General features: G+C 44.1%; 3 long non-coding RNA genes across 3 annotated transcripts; all 3 read left to right on the forward strand.

The window, feature by feature from the left end:
• Positions 1-17: 17 nt before the first annotated feature.
• On the forward strand, positions 18-1,468 carry LOC116654547. The gene is made up of 3 exons (XR_004309785.2): positions 18-131; positions 225-691; positions 749-1,468. It is a non-coding gene; the product is annotated as an uncharacterized LOC116654547 (long non-coding RNA).
• Positions 1,469-2,404: 936 nt separating this feature from the next.
• Positions 2,405-4,113, forward strand: LOC123257592. Its single transcript, XR_006507731.1, has 2 exons — positions 2,405-2,636; positions 2,777-4,113. It is a non-coding gene; the product is annotated as an uncharacterized LOC123257592 (long non-coding RNA).
• A 439-nt stretch (positions 4,114-4,552) lies between these two features.
• Positions 4,553-11,346, forward strand: LOC123257272. The gene is made up of 2 exons (XR_006507297.1): positions 4,553-10,693; positions 10,811-11,346. It is a non-coding gene; the product is annotated as an uncharacterized LOC123257272 (long non-coding RNA).
• Positions 11,347-16,426: the final 5,080 nt, after the last annotated feature.

Consider the following 16,426-nt stretch of genomic DNA (forward strand, 5'->3'; position numbering starts at 1 on the left):
CAACGGTATTTTAATAGTATTTTTACGTTCGATTTTCCGTTTTGTCTCTTCAGATGTTTATGAGGTACAGGGTGGCGCAAAAGTAATCCTCCTATCAAAATATGCTTTAAATTTTTCAATTGGCATCTCATGTAAGTTCTGTTTTGAAATTTGTGTAGTTACGCTACACTTCTCCAGAACGCGGGTTATTGGTGACTATTATGCTGAAGGATGCATTTTTCCAGGCCCCTAACCTCCCGTTTTGGCGATTAGCACTGGCCAGCAAGTTCGCCTGAATTGACCGCTCCAGACTTCTTTTGTGTGGTTTTTTGAAGTCGCGGGTTTATGTCAACAAGCCTGAAACTCTTGCAGCTTATAAAGACAATACCCGTCAAGAATGTGAAGACCTATCGGCGGAAGCTCTGGCCAAAGAGATGGAAAATGCTAACAAAAGGGCTCAAATGACAATCAACTGTGGCGGTGACATCATATTACATGACATCATATGCTCGACTTGATGTAAAAATAATTTAAAAGACAAAAAGCTAACATTTTTGATTCGTAACTTTATTTCTCATAATCAACATGGATTCCTGCCTGGGCGATCCACCACAACCAACTTAGTGGTTTTCTCTAAGCACTGCCTGGAGGCCATTAGCTGCATTAGGGATAGCTATCTACTGCAGGATTATTTGCGCCGAGTCTCTTCTTGGTACGCCCTCAATCTCCTTCCTCTAAATTTAGCTAAATGTCATTTCATTCGTTACAGTAAGAGGGCGCTAGACTTATGTACTTCCTATGCAATTGGCAACCATGACCTGGAGCACAAAGAGGAGGTGGTTGATCTTGGCGTCCTTTTTGACTCAAATTTAAAACTTTCCAGCGATTTAGATTTTATAATGCCTAAGGCGTATGCCATGTTGGGTTTTGTGAAGCTGCACACAGACCAATTCAAGAGCCCGTACGTGAAACTTAGTGTTTACGCCGCATCATACGCCGCATACGCCGCTGGAATATGCCTCTATCATTTGGAGCTCCGCAAATAAAATAAGTTCCAATAGAGTTGAGCGGTTGCAGAAAAAATTTTTAAAATTTGCACTTCTCCCTTTAAGGTTTGGGGATCGGTGCCTTCTCCTCCACATATGTACACTTGAGCGCACTGTGGCAGCTTTAACTTTTATCAATAACATAGTAATTAGCAGCATTGATTGCCCCATGTTATTGGAGCTTATAAACTTCAATGTGCCCCAGAGGGATCTTCGCTCGTTTGCTCCTTTTCGGATTGCTTGTCGTAGGGCCAATTACCTTTTGAACGAGCCTACTGATAGAGCATTATCATTTTTTAATACTTTGCCGCCTAGCCTCCGAACTAAGTGGGGCTTTGACAAACAAGCGTTTAGGGTCTTATTGGTTAGGCATTTCTTAAGTAGTATGTAAGTTAGATTATATAGTAGCCATGTAAGATTAAAATAATCAATGGCGAAAGAGAAATAAATAAATAAATATAAGTCCAAATAAAAAATTTTTTTTTTTTTTGTTAAATTACAGCCAAAAAACCCCGGAAGGTTAATTTAGCGCCACCATATACCTCCAAAAGGACGTGTCTTTTTACTTACACCTAATAATTAGATCGAAAAAATGTGGTTAGCTTTGAGAGTGAACGATAAGCAAATTAGTTCAAAACAGAGGTAAATACTTTTTCATTTTTACAGCCATTCGAACGAAATAGAATGAACAAGTGTAGAGTAGCAACGAATTGAGTGAGTGGGAATGGGAGATTAAGGGAGCCTTCAAACGCATTGCCAGAGTCAAATCAGAGTGAGTTGGAGGAGGAGGTTAATAGCGTGCTTTCGTAATACTGAAATCAGCCGAACGACTCCAATGTTTTGTGTCACACTATGTCTATTCGCAAATTGGTGCTTGGTTAAAATTGTTAATGCGAGAATATTAATAGAAGTAAGCAACGTTTAGGGATATTGCTGCTTCCCTTTCTTTTTTTAATTCTCATCTTCGCCTTCACATCATCGCATACTATGTTTACAGATTTATAATAAACGAATACAAAATATGTTATTTCAGGGAATTATAACATTCTCCTAGTATTTTTTTTCGTTAAATTTTAGCACTGAAAAAGATTTGTTCGTCCAAACTTATCTAGATAGCTTTACATATTAATAGTTTTTACATATATGTAAGTTTAAATTAATTATGGATATTATAATATGTATATTACCGATATAATAAAACAATGACTTTCTTTCACCTATCTATTTTTTTATGCATGAATCTAACATACACCCGAACGTGGCATGATATATGAAAATGTATTTGAATCCTTTATTCTCAACATTGGCTATTATAAATTCAAATCCATTCATTAACAACCAAGTAACCTTAAAAAATCGTTCACACTTGAAAAAATAAACGTTTTGCTCGTCAAACATGTTTTCCATGTGAATATGGCCTAATTGTAATAGGTTTTAAGTTACTTTTCTGAATGTACTTACAATAATTTTTTAGTATTTTCTAAAAATGTGGTAGATGAAATTTAATAATAATGAAAATAAATAATGTCTGATATATTTAAGCAAACAGTATTTTGATGGTATTTTTGCGATAGATTTTTGTTCAGTTATGTCTCTTCAGTTGCGTATGTTGTAAGTCCAAAATGATGTGTATTCTGTGTTCTGCATCTAATTTGATTTTTTTAATCAGTGATTAATGATTTTCTTGATTATAATAATTTATTTATGCTGCTATTACTCATAATGTTTCTCCTTTCCTCTTCTCCTTTAAGGGATCTCTGTTTCAAACAATCAAACATTTTTATATCCTTGCAGAGGAATTTTGGTCAAAAGTGTGCAACGCAGTGAAGGAGACATTGGCATAACTTTGGTGTTTTTAAAGTTACAATGATGGGACTTCGTACAGATTCCATTTTGGGAATATAAAATAAATTAATTTGCCAATTTCATAAGGATCGGGCATCTAAATCCTATAGCTGCCATATCTTATTGGAGACAACTCTTGGATATCCCTATAACATTGCTCTAAATTGATCCGACTAATAGTTTCGGAGATACAGCCTTGAAAAGGTGGACTCTCGAGGTCAGGTATAGGCAGAGCGAAACTCCTTAAGAGCGTTTTTCTCAAAACTATGTTTTCAAAGTCGGTTGACAAGATTTCTCGCAAACTAAATTTTACCAAGGTTTTCGAGGTATAATTACCCGTGGTAATGGTATAATTAACCGTGGGATTTTTTTTAATTACAACTATTTAAAATAAAAAAAAAGGAATATTGGTTGCACGCCCTGTTGTAGGTCTTATTTGCGGTGAAGTTGTTATGACCAACTTCTGGTCCTACGGTCCGCCAATCGGCATGGGTCTGGCTCCGGCTAGCTCAACCAGGGCCGTGGTTTCCCTGACCCTTCCCATACAGCCGCTAACAATAATAAACATCCAACATATCCTAAACCGCACATGTTAGACGTTTCACAACACTAAATTCCCCACAACATTTAAATTCAAATCCTAACATAATGAGACAAACAAACTTCTAACACTCATCCTCACCTGACTAACACGGGATCTCTATCCTACTCCTGCTGACATAGAGTAGTTGGGCTTGCCCTCCCTTCCGTAGCGGAACGCTGGCCATTTCGTACGTCCGCCCCTATTTCTTTCCTCTCAATCCCCTCCTATTTTCCCATTATCCTATCCCTAACCCCCAACTTATCCTCTACTCAGTCTTCATTCTTTCTTTCACAATTTATTAAATAATCTTTACAAATAATGCTTAATCAGTTTTTATCCTTTATCTTTTACTTTCTCTTATTCCGACGCTTTGGTTTCGCTCAGGGCTTAAATCATCATCATACGGCAATTATCCTAATATTATAATAAACTCACTTTCCGCCCGGATTTATATCCCTACCTAAGAGAGCTCTCCTTAATATGTAGGGACTACCGCCAAAACAAAAAGGAAATTTATCTAATTTCTTTGGGAAATTGCCAACCGTTAGCTCCAACGGCCGCGATCGGAACTTACATGTATACTTAGTTAGATGTATAAATAAAAGGACCAAATAAATATATATATATATAAATAAAAAAAAACAAAACAGAATAAAAAGAAATAACGGAATATTTAAAGAACAATGAAAATACATATACAACAACACAAAAAAAATAAATGGGTATTAAAAAATTAAATAATAAATAACTATAAATTAGAAATAAATAATCAACAAGGGCAAGAACGGATCTCTTCTTGTATATTCCGAAATCCCCGTCGGATTTCCAATCGGCTATTCTCCAGGCTTCTTTCCTTGTGGGCGGATTCCGGCCCCGAGAAGGCGGGGAAATTCTGCGAATTATGGCCAACCAGTCAGATAAAAAAAAGAGCCTCTTAGCCTGCGGTCCTTCTCCGGTGGGTCAAATCAACACCTGCAGCCGCCCTTCACCATCACATTTCAGGCCCGGCTTCTATTTTCCGCAAGGCGCCAAAAAAACGGCGGCGCCAAAAATCAAAAGGAAAAAGGGGGGGGGGGGGAATCAAATGACCGTTGGGTTCTTTGATTTTTTAAATCTTTAAATCCCCAAATAAAATGCACCAGGCCTAGTTTTTTTTTCCTTCCCGGCCTGGCTTCTTCCCCCGGAGATGCGAGTCTGGCCGGTCCTGGAAATGAAGAAGCCCATTAATTAAGGCTCTCCCTCCTGGACCGACCTCTTACCTTATCTTCCTGCCGATCCTGCTTCCCGATTTGTCTCCTTCAATCCCGGCAAAATTATATTTTCTTCGCGTCACCGAACATGAGAAAGCTCTTTCTCCTTTTTTTTTCTTCCTCTTTTTTTTTTTTTTTATTTTATGTGCCTACAACCGCACCGCTTGACCACTGCCTTTCAATTCACCTTCAATCCCTTCGATCTTTACATGGCATGGTCATTCGGATCGGACCGTTGTTCCGGACCGGATCCGTCCCAGGTCATCAACCCTCTTATTCAAAAATTTCCCTGCCCGGGACTAGGTGGCAGCCCTGTCGCCCTTTTCTTCCCTATGTGGCAGCCCTGCTCCGATTTTTTACATCGGCCACAACAGCTACATTAGCATTTTACGCTTATTAGCGTCAAATGACAATGGAAAGATGGACGATTCAGCTCTACTCCTTGGATCAGACACATGCTCGGGAAGCGGCTCTGGACCCTATCTTCAGCGCCCAACGTGGGAGACGACCCCTCGGATTCTCGATGTCACTAGGCACTTGACTTCTCTCTGCCGGCGTCTTCCTGTCCCGCAAGTACCTCCATATCTACAAGATGCCTGATTTATGCTTTCTTCTCTCTTCCAGGCACCTCTCCGCTGGTTGTTATCTCCTCCCTTTCTTCTTAGTGTCACTGCCTCAGATCCTTTACGTGGAATACTCCCGCGGTCTTTCCGTCCAGATTCTCCAGCTCATACATATTTTCGCCGATCGGCCTTCGGATTCTGCATTTCACAAACTTCCTTGCGAATTTGGCATTAAAGCTCTTCCCAAAGTCCTGGCCAGGCCGAAACCGAATCACTCGCGTCTTCCTGTTATAAGTTCTTGCACTTGCTTCAGGTGCCCCGTGCATGTTCCTCCTTACCACGTCTCTGATCAAGGCGATCCTGTCCGACGGCGGCAAACACAGGCGCCTCCAGCGCCTTTATCTTTCTAGCCACCTTATAGTCGGTTCCATCTCTGAACATGTGCTGTCCAAACAGGGCAAAGTGCGGGGTTACCCCCGTCGCCGTATGCACTGACGTTCTCAACGCTGCTTCAATTTCCGTCGTCCAGGTATGCCCTAATGGCGTTCAGTACCGACTGGTTCACCCTCTCTGCAGCATTCGACTGAGGGGAATACACTGCTGTCCTGACGTGGCGGATGTGGAATTCCTGCATCATTTCCTGGAATCGCTTTGCCAAGAACTGTTTCCCATTGTCTGAATGAATGGTCTCCGGCACTCCAAAGGTGTGAAACACCTCACCCACCAGGAACCTAACCACCTCTGCCGTCGTTGCTTCCTTCATGGCTTTCAGGAACACAAACTTTGAGAAATGGTCTACCACAATAAAGATATACGCGTGCCCTTTTCGAGATCTCGGATATTTCCCCAAGAAATCTATGTATAGCTTCTGGAATGGTCTGTAGGTTACAGTTTCGGCTCCTAGACCTGGCCGCGGGCCGCTATTCGTAGGCTTCGTCTCCTTGTAAGTCCGACATTCCCTCACAAAAGCCCGAACCTGAGCCACCATTCTTGGCCAATTAAATCGCCGCCTTAAGCGATGCAGGGTCTTCGCCATCCCTCCATGAGCCTTATCGGGCGGGGAATGCGCCTCGTCTATCATGGCCGCGCTCAGCGAGGCCGGTACCCACAACTTCCAGGTGTTCTCCTCCAACTCCACCGCGCTTTTACATTCGGTCCTTTTGAACACGAAGCCATCCACAATCTTTACATCCGGAAACCTATCCTTTTCCGCCTCGAGCAACTGCTTTAATTCCATGTACCCTTGAGATTCAAATTCCGTGGTTTGGAATCCGAGCATCCAGTCTTCCTCTGGTTCCTCAACGGCTTCCACCATCCTGGAGAGCGTGTCTGCCACCACGTTCTCTGATCCTTTGCAGTGCTCGATTGCCATCTGATATGGTTGCAGTTTGAACGACCACCTCGCTAACCTTCCGGCCAGATTCTTGACGGACATGATCCATTGTAGGCTCAATGTACGGACGAAAACGTTTCACCGCCAGCACGGCTGCTAAACATTCTTTCTCCGTCACGCTGTAGTTGCGCTGCGCTGGGTCCAGTTTCTGCGAAAAGAAGGCTATGGGCCGTTCGCTTTTGTCCTCCTCTATTTGAAAAAGTACCGCTTTAACTCCGGTATCTGAAGCATCGCACTGTACATAAAACATCCTTTTAAAATCCGGATGTCTCAGAACCGGTGATGCACTCAGCGCCTCCTTCAGCGTCTTTACGGACTTCTCCGCCTCCTCCGTCATAACGAACTTACCTTTTTTCAAGGTATCCGTGAGCGGCGCCGCCAGTTCTGCAAAGTTCCGTATGAATTTTCGATACCACCCTGCCATCCCGAGAAACCGTCGAACCTCCTTGGCACTTTTCGGCATCGTCACCTTTTTTATGGCCTCCACTTTCTCTGGGTCCGTCCTCACGATTCCTCCGCCGATCACATATCCTAGGTAACGCAGCTCCTTGAAGCAGAAGTGCGACTTCTTTAGGCCAATCGTCAGCCCTGCTGCCTTCAGGCTCCTGGATACCTCTTCCAGCATTTCCATGTGCTCCTGAAAATTTTCTGACACTACTAATAGGTCGTCCAGGTACACGAAGACGCTTTCCCTGAGCCTCTGCGGTATGACTTTGTCCATCAGCCGACACAGCCTTTGGGCTGCGTTTGTCAACCCGAATGGCATCACCACGAAATGGTACAACGGGCGTCCTGGGACCATAAACGCCGTATACCTCTTGCTGGCTTCGTCCAGCTCTATCTGCCAGAACGCATGCTTAAGGTCCATACTCGAGATATACCTTGTCGTTTCTATGCGACTCAAGATCCCCTCGATATTCTGCTGCGGATACGCGTCCTTGACCGTTATCTTGTTCAGCTTTCGGGCATCGAGGCAGAGGCGATTCTTTCCTGGCTTTCGGATTAACGTGACGGTGTTACTCCATGCACTGTCACTCTCCTCTATAACTCCCAGGCGTAGCATCTCATCTATTTCTTGGTAAATGAGTGTCTGCACCGCTGGCGACACCGGATAGTGCCGATCCTTGATCGGCGTTGCCCCTTCCGTCAGCTCGATGCTATGCTTCATGACCTCTGTCCTTCCTAAACCGTTCTCCTCAAAATTCAGGAACGAGTTCTTTATCTTGTTTAGTTGTTTTGTTTCCTCTTCTCCCAGTTCATGCTGCTCATGACCATCCTTCTCTGTCCCTGTTCTGTTCGCTTTCTCTTCAGCCATTTTCATCTCGCATACTCCAAACAACTCCGTCGCGATTTCAAACTCCTGCCAGAAATTCACTCCTAGGTATAATTCCTGCTCCAACTATGGACATAGATAGAATAGGATTTCTCGAGTCCTTTTTTTGTACTCCACTTGCATCTTCACTTTGCCCAAGATCTGCTGCTGCGATCCATTCGCCGTTCGGACCGTAGCATGCCATGGCTTCCATGGGATTTCGAGCCGTTCCACCAATTCTCTGCAGCCTCTTCCAATTAGACTAATCGAAGCTCCAGAATCTAGTAGTCCTCTCATCATTCTCCCTGCTACCTTGACCATTGCGTATGGTCGTGGGTCTGTTTTGGGTCCTTCACGCGTCATGGACATCACCGAGTGGGTTACTTCCTGTCGTTCCTTTTTTCTCGCTTTGAAACGCTCGCGGATCTTCTTGACTCTTCTTGTAACCATCGTCATCCCTGCTAGTTGCTCCTCTCGGAAGATTCTTTCCCTCGCCTCCTTGTACTGACGCACCCTCTCCTCCAAAATTCGATAGACTCTATTTTCCGCTTTATCTCCTATCGCTTCCTGAGTGTCTGATAAGGGTATTCGTGCTTCTATCCTTAGCCTTCCTACTGCCTCTTCTGGACTTCGGGCTCTTTCATCGAACGCTGGTTGCCCTCCGACGCAACGTTCCTGTTGGCGTTTCCCGACCTGCAATTTGGGCATTTGGGCGTTACGGTATTTGCCAATCCACATTTGTAACAGAAAAGCCTTCGCTGAGCCGCTTCACAGTCCATGTAGACATGACCCTCCTGCTGACAGTTCCAACAGGTGATCACTTTTCGGGGTGCGCCGCTAGAGATCGCCGCCACCGTATCTCCTAGTTTGTCCGCTGCGTTCATTTCGGCTGGTCCTCCTGTCCCGTAGGGATGCACCTCTTCCAGTCTTCCAACTCGTTGCTCCTCCCGGGGCTTGAATCCGGCGCTCACGCGGTGCCTATGTCCTGCTCCCCGCTCCAGATTTAGCACTCGTTCCACTTCCTTGCACTCATCGTGCAGGTGTTCTAGGGTGTAGACTCGCGTTGGATAAATCCACTGCCTCATCGGTTCTAGGAGATTTCTTTTTGCCGTCTTGATAACCCAATCGTTTTCCACTCCTGATTTCACCGAAGCTACCAGTCTACTTAGAGCCATAAAATACTCTTCTAGTGACTCCCCTTGCCGTTGCTTCCTCTCCGCGATGTCCTGGCTGCGATCGTAGTCGCCTCTATTATCGCAATATCTGCGTTGCAGGGCTTCTTTTAACTCTCTCCAGTCTTGCGGCGGCTTGGTCCTTATTAGTAGCCAGTACCATTCGGATGCCTCTTCCGTCAACAACCGGTGGAAGTCTCGAAGCAGCTCAATCCACGGCATCCCATATTGTTTCTGAAGGTGTTCTACCCGGAACAGAAAATCTTCCGCCCTCATCGTTCCTGGACGACCTGAAAATTGGAAACCCCATTTATCTATCGGAACATACTGCCGGCTCCTCTGTTGTGCTCCCTGTTCCTGCGGTACCATATATCCAACCATCCAGCCCTATTGGTGCTTCTGGGCCCGTCCATTTGCGATCCTTGGAAACTTCTATTCCTGCTCGAGCTCCGGTGCCTCCAATTGTTCGGCGGTGGTGAAAACTCCCAATTTCCGCTTCGCTCCGCTCTTTGGCTGCTTTCCGCTAGTACCCGGTTCAGCAAGGCGTTTGTTCCGACCGTTCCTAATGCGTCTCCTTGGCTTCTGTTGTTTCCTGTCCCTGAACTTGGTGGGGCAAGGAAAACCGTAGTTTTCTCTGCCTTTTGTTTGTCTCCCTGTTGCTTTCCTGAATTAGGAGAACCGCCAGCTGAACCATAAGGCCGTGGATTCTCCACCTGGGTGGCCTTGGAGGATTCTGATGACCTCGAGGAAGGAACTTTTCCGGAGTCCCGATCCAGCTTCCGGAGTATTTGTTCAAATCCCGTCTTCATGCACAGGTCGATCCTTCGATCCACCAGTTGGCTGAGATATACCCTTAGCTGCTCTTGGGAGGTGTGGATGAGGGCCTGCATCTCTCGTCGATTGAAGGATGCATAGGCTCTGCGTTTTCCAGGCTATACTGCTCCTGAATGGGATCTAATTGGACATGAGAGTATGTCCCGAATGGAGTTGATGCTTGTTCCATGCTGAGGTTCCTCGGGATTGCCTTTGTTGTGCGCTGAGTCGAGTGGTCTCTCTGCTTTGCTCGTTACCGCCCTGTGCTCCCCCTCCATGTCCAAATCTCTTTCCCCTTCTTCGAGCATCGATAGGCTTGGTCCACCCATAGAGTCCTATTTTTATTTTACTCAAGTTCCAATACGAATAATCCAATCTATTTATATGCAAGCTCTGACTGACTATAATAATTAATTTCAATACTGGCCGGTACCACCAGAATGAGTCCCCGATAACCAAAATAAATAAATAAATAGATAAATAAATAGACAAATAAATAAATAAACAAAATGAATAAATAAACAAATGAATAAATAATTATACTAATAAATGCCGAAATAAATAAATAAATAATTACACAAACGCTCCGTCCTCAACTTTTGGACTAATAGACTTCTATAAAAAGTTCTCTCAGTAACACAACTATATCTGGTTTCCTATCTGGGGGCTATAAGGAAGGATGTTTGGGGTTCCGGATTGAGGCTTTCCGTCTGAACCGTGTTTTCCTGGATCTCCGGGTGAGTGTTATTAGCGGCATTGTCGACTATACTAACCATCCATTTTTATTGATGGTTATTAGTCAAGATGCCTTAAGATATATATATATTTTTGATATTTTTGTTTTCTATTTATAGGGTTTTTCTTCTGGTCCTTCTTGGAACAACGCAAAGGCTATTTATGTTTAGCCGTTTGGGACTTCCGTTTTTGGTTCAGAACCCCTATAAATATAAAAAAAAAAATCCTTTTTTATCCTATTCTTCTATCAACGCATATGTATCCTTTGTAGTTTAAGACACAGCTGTTGTATTTTCTCCTTCTATTAACCTTATCCTTTTCCTACTCTTATCTATTTCTACTTTAAGTCCTATCTATTTATCACAGTACATATCACAGTTCATTCCTTTCTGCGCAAATCGGCCTTTGGTCTATTCAGGCCCGATGTCGCATATGGAATTCCAATTCAACTTTGATTTGTACTGCCATAAATTGACTCTATTTCCTTGCTTCTTTCGCAGTCCGGAAACCTACTAATTGGGGACCTCTCGAGCGGTCGCCATCTTGTTATGACCAACTTCTGGTCCTGCGGTCCGCCAATCGACATGAGTCTGTCTCCGGCTAGCTCAACCAGGGCCGTGGTTTCCCTGACCCTTCCCATACAGACCGCTAACAATAATAAACATCCAACATATACTAAACCGCACATGTTAGACGTTTGACAACACTTCAGGCTCCTGGATACCTCTTCCAGCATTTCCATGTGTTCTTGAAAATTTTCTGACACTACTAATAGGTCGTCCAGGTACACGAAGACGCTTTCCCTGAGCCTCTGCGGTATGACTTTGTCCATCAGCCGACACAGCCTTTGGGCTGCGTTTGTCAACCCGAATGGCATCACCACGAAATGGTACAACGGGCGTCCTGGGACCGTAAACGCCGTATACCTCTTGCTGGCTTCGTCCAGCTCTATCTGCCAGAACGCATGCTTAAGGTCCATACTCGAGATATACCTTGTCGTTTCTATGCGACTCAAGATCCCCTCGATGTTCTGCTGCGGATACGCGTCCTTGACCGTTATCTTGTTCAGCTTTCGGGCATCGAGGCAGAGGCGATTCTTTCCTGGCTTTCGGATTAACGTGACGGTGTTACTCCATGCACTGTCACTCTCCTCTATAACTCCCAGGCGTAGCATCTCATCTATTTCTTGGTAAATGAGTGTCTGCACCGCTGGCGACACCGGATAGTGCCGATCCTTGATCGGCGTTGCCCCTTCCGTCAGCTCGATGCTATGCTTCATGACCTCTGTCCTTCCTAAACCGTTCTCCTCAAAATTCAGGAACGAGTTCTTTATCTTGTTTAGTTGTTTTGTTTCCTCTTCTCCCAGTTCATGCGGCTCATGACCATCCTTCTCTGTCCCTGTTCTGTTCGCTTTCTCTTTTGTACTCCACTTGCATCTTCACTTTGCCCAAGATCTGCTGCTGCGATCCATTCGCCGTTCGGACCGTAGCATGCCATGGCTTCCATGGGATTTCGAGCCGTTCCACCAATTCTCTGCAGCCTCTTCCAATTAGACTAATCGAAGCTCCGGAATCTAGTAGTCCTCTCATCATTCTCCCTGCTACCTTGACCATTGCGTATGGTCGTGGGTCTGTTTTGGGTCCTTCACGCGTCATGGACATCACGGAGCGGGTTACTTCCTGTCGTTCCTTTTTTCTCGCTTTGAAACGCTCGCGGATCTTCTTGACTCTTCTTGTAACCATCGTCATCCCTGCTAGTTGCTCCTCTCGGAAGATTCTTTCCCTCGCCTCCTTGTACTGACGCACCCTCTCCTCCAAACTTCGATAGACTCTATTTTCCGCTTTATCTCCTATCGCTTCCTGAGTGTCTGATAAGGGCATTCGTGCTTCTATCCTTAGCCTTCCTACTGCCTTTTCTGGACTTCGGGCTCTTTCATCGAACGCTGGTTGCCCTCCGACGCAACGTTCCTGTTGGCGTTTCCCGACCTGCAATTTGGGCATTTGGGCGTTACGGTATTTGCCAATCCACATTTGTAAGAGAAAAGCCTTCGCTGAGCCGCTTCACAGTCCATGTAGACATGACCCTCCTGCTGACAGTTCCAACAGGTGATCACTTTTCGGGGTGCGCCGCTAGAGATCGCCGCCACCGTATCTCCTAGTTTGTCCGCTGCGTTCATTTCGGCTGGTCCTCCTGTCCCGTAGGGATGCACCTCTTCCAGTCTTCCAACTCGTTGCTCCTCCCGGGGCTTGAATCCGGCGCTCACGCGGTGCCTATGTCCTGCTCCTCGCTCCAGATTTAGCACTCGTTCCACTTCCTTGCACTCATCGTGCAGGTGTTCTAGGGTGTAGACTCGCGTTGGATAAATCCACTGCCTCATCGGTTCTAGGAGATTTCTTTTTGCCGTCTTGATAACCCAATCGTTTTCCACTCCTGATTTCACCGAAGCTACCAGTCTACTTAGAGCCATAAAATACTCTTCTAGTGACTCCCCTTGCCGTTGCTTCCTCAATAACATCTAAATGATTTCAGAAATAGATCCGAATAGGACCGAATACGGTCTAAATGTGGTGGTTGTCTCCACAAGAGTTAAGCGCCAGCCGTCTAGCCTTACATAACCTAAGGATAACTTTTTGAGCCTAAATAAGTTAATTTTGGAATTTGATTGCTCCGACCTACCAAATTATAAAATGGCCTGATGGCTGTACAATAAGTTATTTCTTCGTGTATACGGCAGAATGTTTACTCAAGATCCGAAGCTTTTTTATAACTTTGTAAACACTAAATGCAAGCACTAATTTTTTTTTTTCCTCTGCTTACGTTTGAAAACTCATATACGAACACTGATCAGGCATTGGCCGCTCTTTCCATAGTTTTTTTAAACGACGTTAAGACCGTGTCCACAATGCTAAGCCCGTGTATTCGGCAGGCCCCGATGGAGTACTGAAGAACTGAAGAACTGCGCCAAGGCACTGAGCCAGCGTCTCCTTAAACTCTTTTATCTATTTTCGTAGACTCCGATCTTCTGTTATTCCTCGGCATCCAAGAGAAAAAAAATATGATGCTGTGAATTAATGAAGCATTTCTAAATTGAACTTGTACTTATGTACGCGGATGACGTTAAGCTTTGTCTTCAGTATAAGTTTACAGACTTCAATCCGATTTTGATATATTTTAAAATTGGTGTTTAGCAAGTAACATACAGCTAATGTTATTTTATCGTTCTTGCCCTCAGCAGGCTTTGTAAATTTTCTATAGGTTCGCCTTAGAACGAATAACTCAGTTTAACGGTCTGGGTGTCCTATTAGATTTGAAACTTAAATTTACCGATCATATATCCACCACGGTTAATAGAGCAATGGTTGTGTTGGGTTTCATCAAAATATGGTAACTCCAATGGTAAATTTCCTCCGCAGCTGCTCTTGCCATGGACACTGACATTAAAATATCTTTTCTAGGCCCACCTCTCGTAGCTCTACGGAATCTAAAGCTTCCGCTTCAAATTTATGTGCAGTGGTCCATGTTCTGTGCTGAAAACGGAGCAAAAATAGGCCTAGTCTAGAAACCATGGCTAGCAGGAGGTATGGATTTTGAACTAGCTCAGAAGGTAAAATTAAATCCTGCATCGTAGCTAAGAAACTATTTTTCCTTAAAAAGCTTTTTTTTACTACATACGATAATTACAGCGATACAGATAACAAGGCAGCTGCAGTAAAGCTAAGTAAAGTTTCAGTCACTCCAATCCGGGCGCTGTCGTCCTACATGGCCAGGTGAGCAAGTAAAGGGGTTAAGAGAAAACAGCGAAAGGCTCAACATAGGCGTCTTAATAGAATGCGACTGCGAATGCGAATCATTTTAACTTTATACTTAGGTCAAACATCAATAGGGGAAGTGACCCGACTTTAATTATTGAAAATCGTACAGAATCCATTGATCTGACCCTAGCGAAATAAATACTTAGCCATGTAGCTCTTTGGAAGGAGTAGTGCTGTTTCTCCGAGCATAGGTATATAGAGATATCTCTTTTTCCACGAACCCAGTAGTTTTGTATAACTTTAGAAAGACAAGCAGGGCCAACGTACCACAGCCTCCAGACGGTCCTCAAATAGTGGAAAGTCTTAACACCTCAGAAGTCTTAATGACCTCAGAAGAGCATGCCCAAGAAAAAATCCAAAAAAGGAAATAGGCCTCCCTGGTGGTCAACAGAGCTATCCACCCTAGCTTGAAATTGACCAGAAAACAGCTTTAACACCTACAAATCAGCCTGCTCGATGAAATCGTACCTGCACAAATCCAACATGCAGGGGATATTGCCACAAACTATCAAATATCTTCAAAAGATATTTTTCGCTAGAAAAACTTCCACAGCCGTGGCTCAAATCATGGATTACTCAACGCGGGAAAGCCGTTGTATAAGACCCCAAAAAACTTCAGACCAATCAGTCTATCAATTCCTGCTTAAAACTCTAAAAAGAGTCATAGGAGTCATAGTCATCTAACATCGATCTTTGCCCTACCCAAATATTTAACAAATATTATATTAAATATTTAATGGCATACACATATAAAGAGATTGCCCTAGCCGACTGAATAAGCCGTAAAGGCCAAGAAGTAAATGCGCAAGAAACAAAACTGGTTCTTTTCAGTAGGACTAAACAACCAAAGGCTTTCCTTCAACTTTAACGCCAATTACCTAAAGGTGGTACTAGACAGAAAGCTAAACTGGAACCTAAACATAGAAGAAAGTTCAAAGATGGCTGCTATAGCCCTCTTTGCAAAAAAGCTATAGGACTCAAATAGAGCATGTCTTCCTATATAGTAAGCTGGATCTACACGGCCATAGACAGACCTACACTACTGTTTGGAGTACTGGTATGAAGGCAAGCCCTTATAATGAACCGCTTAAGAAGATAAAAAAGATACAACGATCACTTTTTATCAGTGGCGCACTCCGATACACTTTTAACGAAGCCGTAAATTCCATACTATCTGGTCCAGGACTAGCTGAACTAGATCAGGCGAAGGTAGCGGCAAGAGATACCCATCAATGGAGCACATTAAACACCGAGCACTCCACTTGTTCCAGAAAAAGCACTTAACTCCAAACTAAACAATAGAGTATACAATGCTGGTTGGCCCTCCAATATCTCATAGAAAACAACATTTCAACTACAATAGATGGACAGGTCCGTAACGGCACGGCAATAAAATTCATCACGGTGCACTGGCTAGAGGGAACACATGCTACGCGAAAGAAGGCTATCCATGGACTCTTCTCCACCGCAGCTGCTCTTGCTTCTGCTCCTGCTCATCCATTGGGTGCTGATCCATGCTGTTACTGACGTTATAGCTGCTTGAGCTCTGATTCCTTTTCTTTCAGATGCCATGGATACTGAATTATCAATATATTCTCGTCATCAGGGTTAACCTTAATTATTTAAAAAAAAATCTTGCTGCTGCTACGTATGCATGTGCTACATCCTATGTTATTCCGCAGCTAATCTAGGGTCCACCTCCCACAGTTCTACGGAAATTCCACCTTCACGCAGCTGCTATTGCTTCGGCTCCTGCTCAGTCACTGAGTCCTCATCTCACAGTTTTTCTTACGTTATAACTGCTAGACCTCTACTCCTGCCATGCGAAGTGCTAAATCTGCTCACCAACTGCTTCTGCTCCCATTTTATGTTCCCATGTTCTCCCGCAGTTAAACCCGAACTGAACCCTGCTCCTCCTTAAGT

This window comes from Drosophila ananassae, chromosome 2L (genome assembly GCF_017639315.1).
Source record: "Drosophila ananassae strain 14024-0371.13 chromosome 2L, ASM1763931v2, whole genome shotgun sequence".
Taxonomy (NCBI): domain Eukaryota; kingdom Metazoa; phylum Arthropoda; class Insecta; order Diptera; family Drosophilidae; genus Drosophila; species Drosophila ananassae.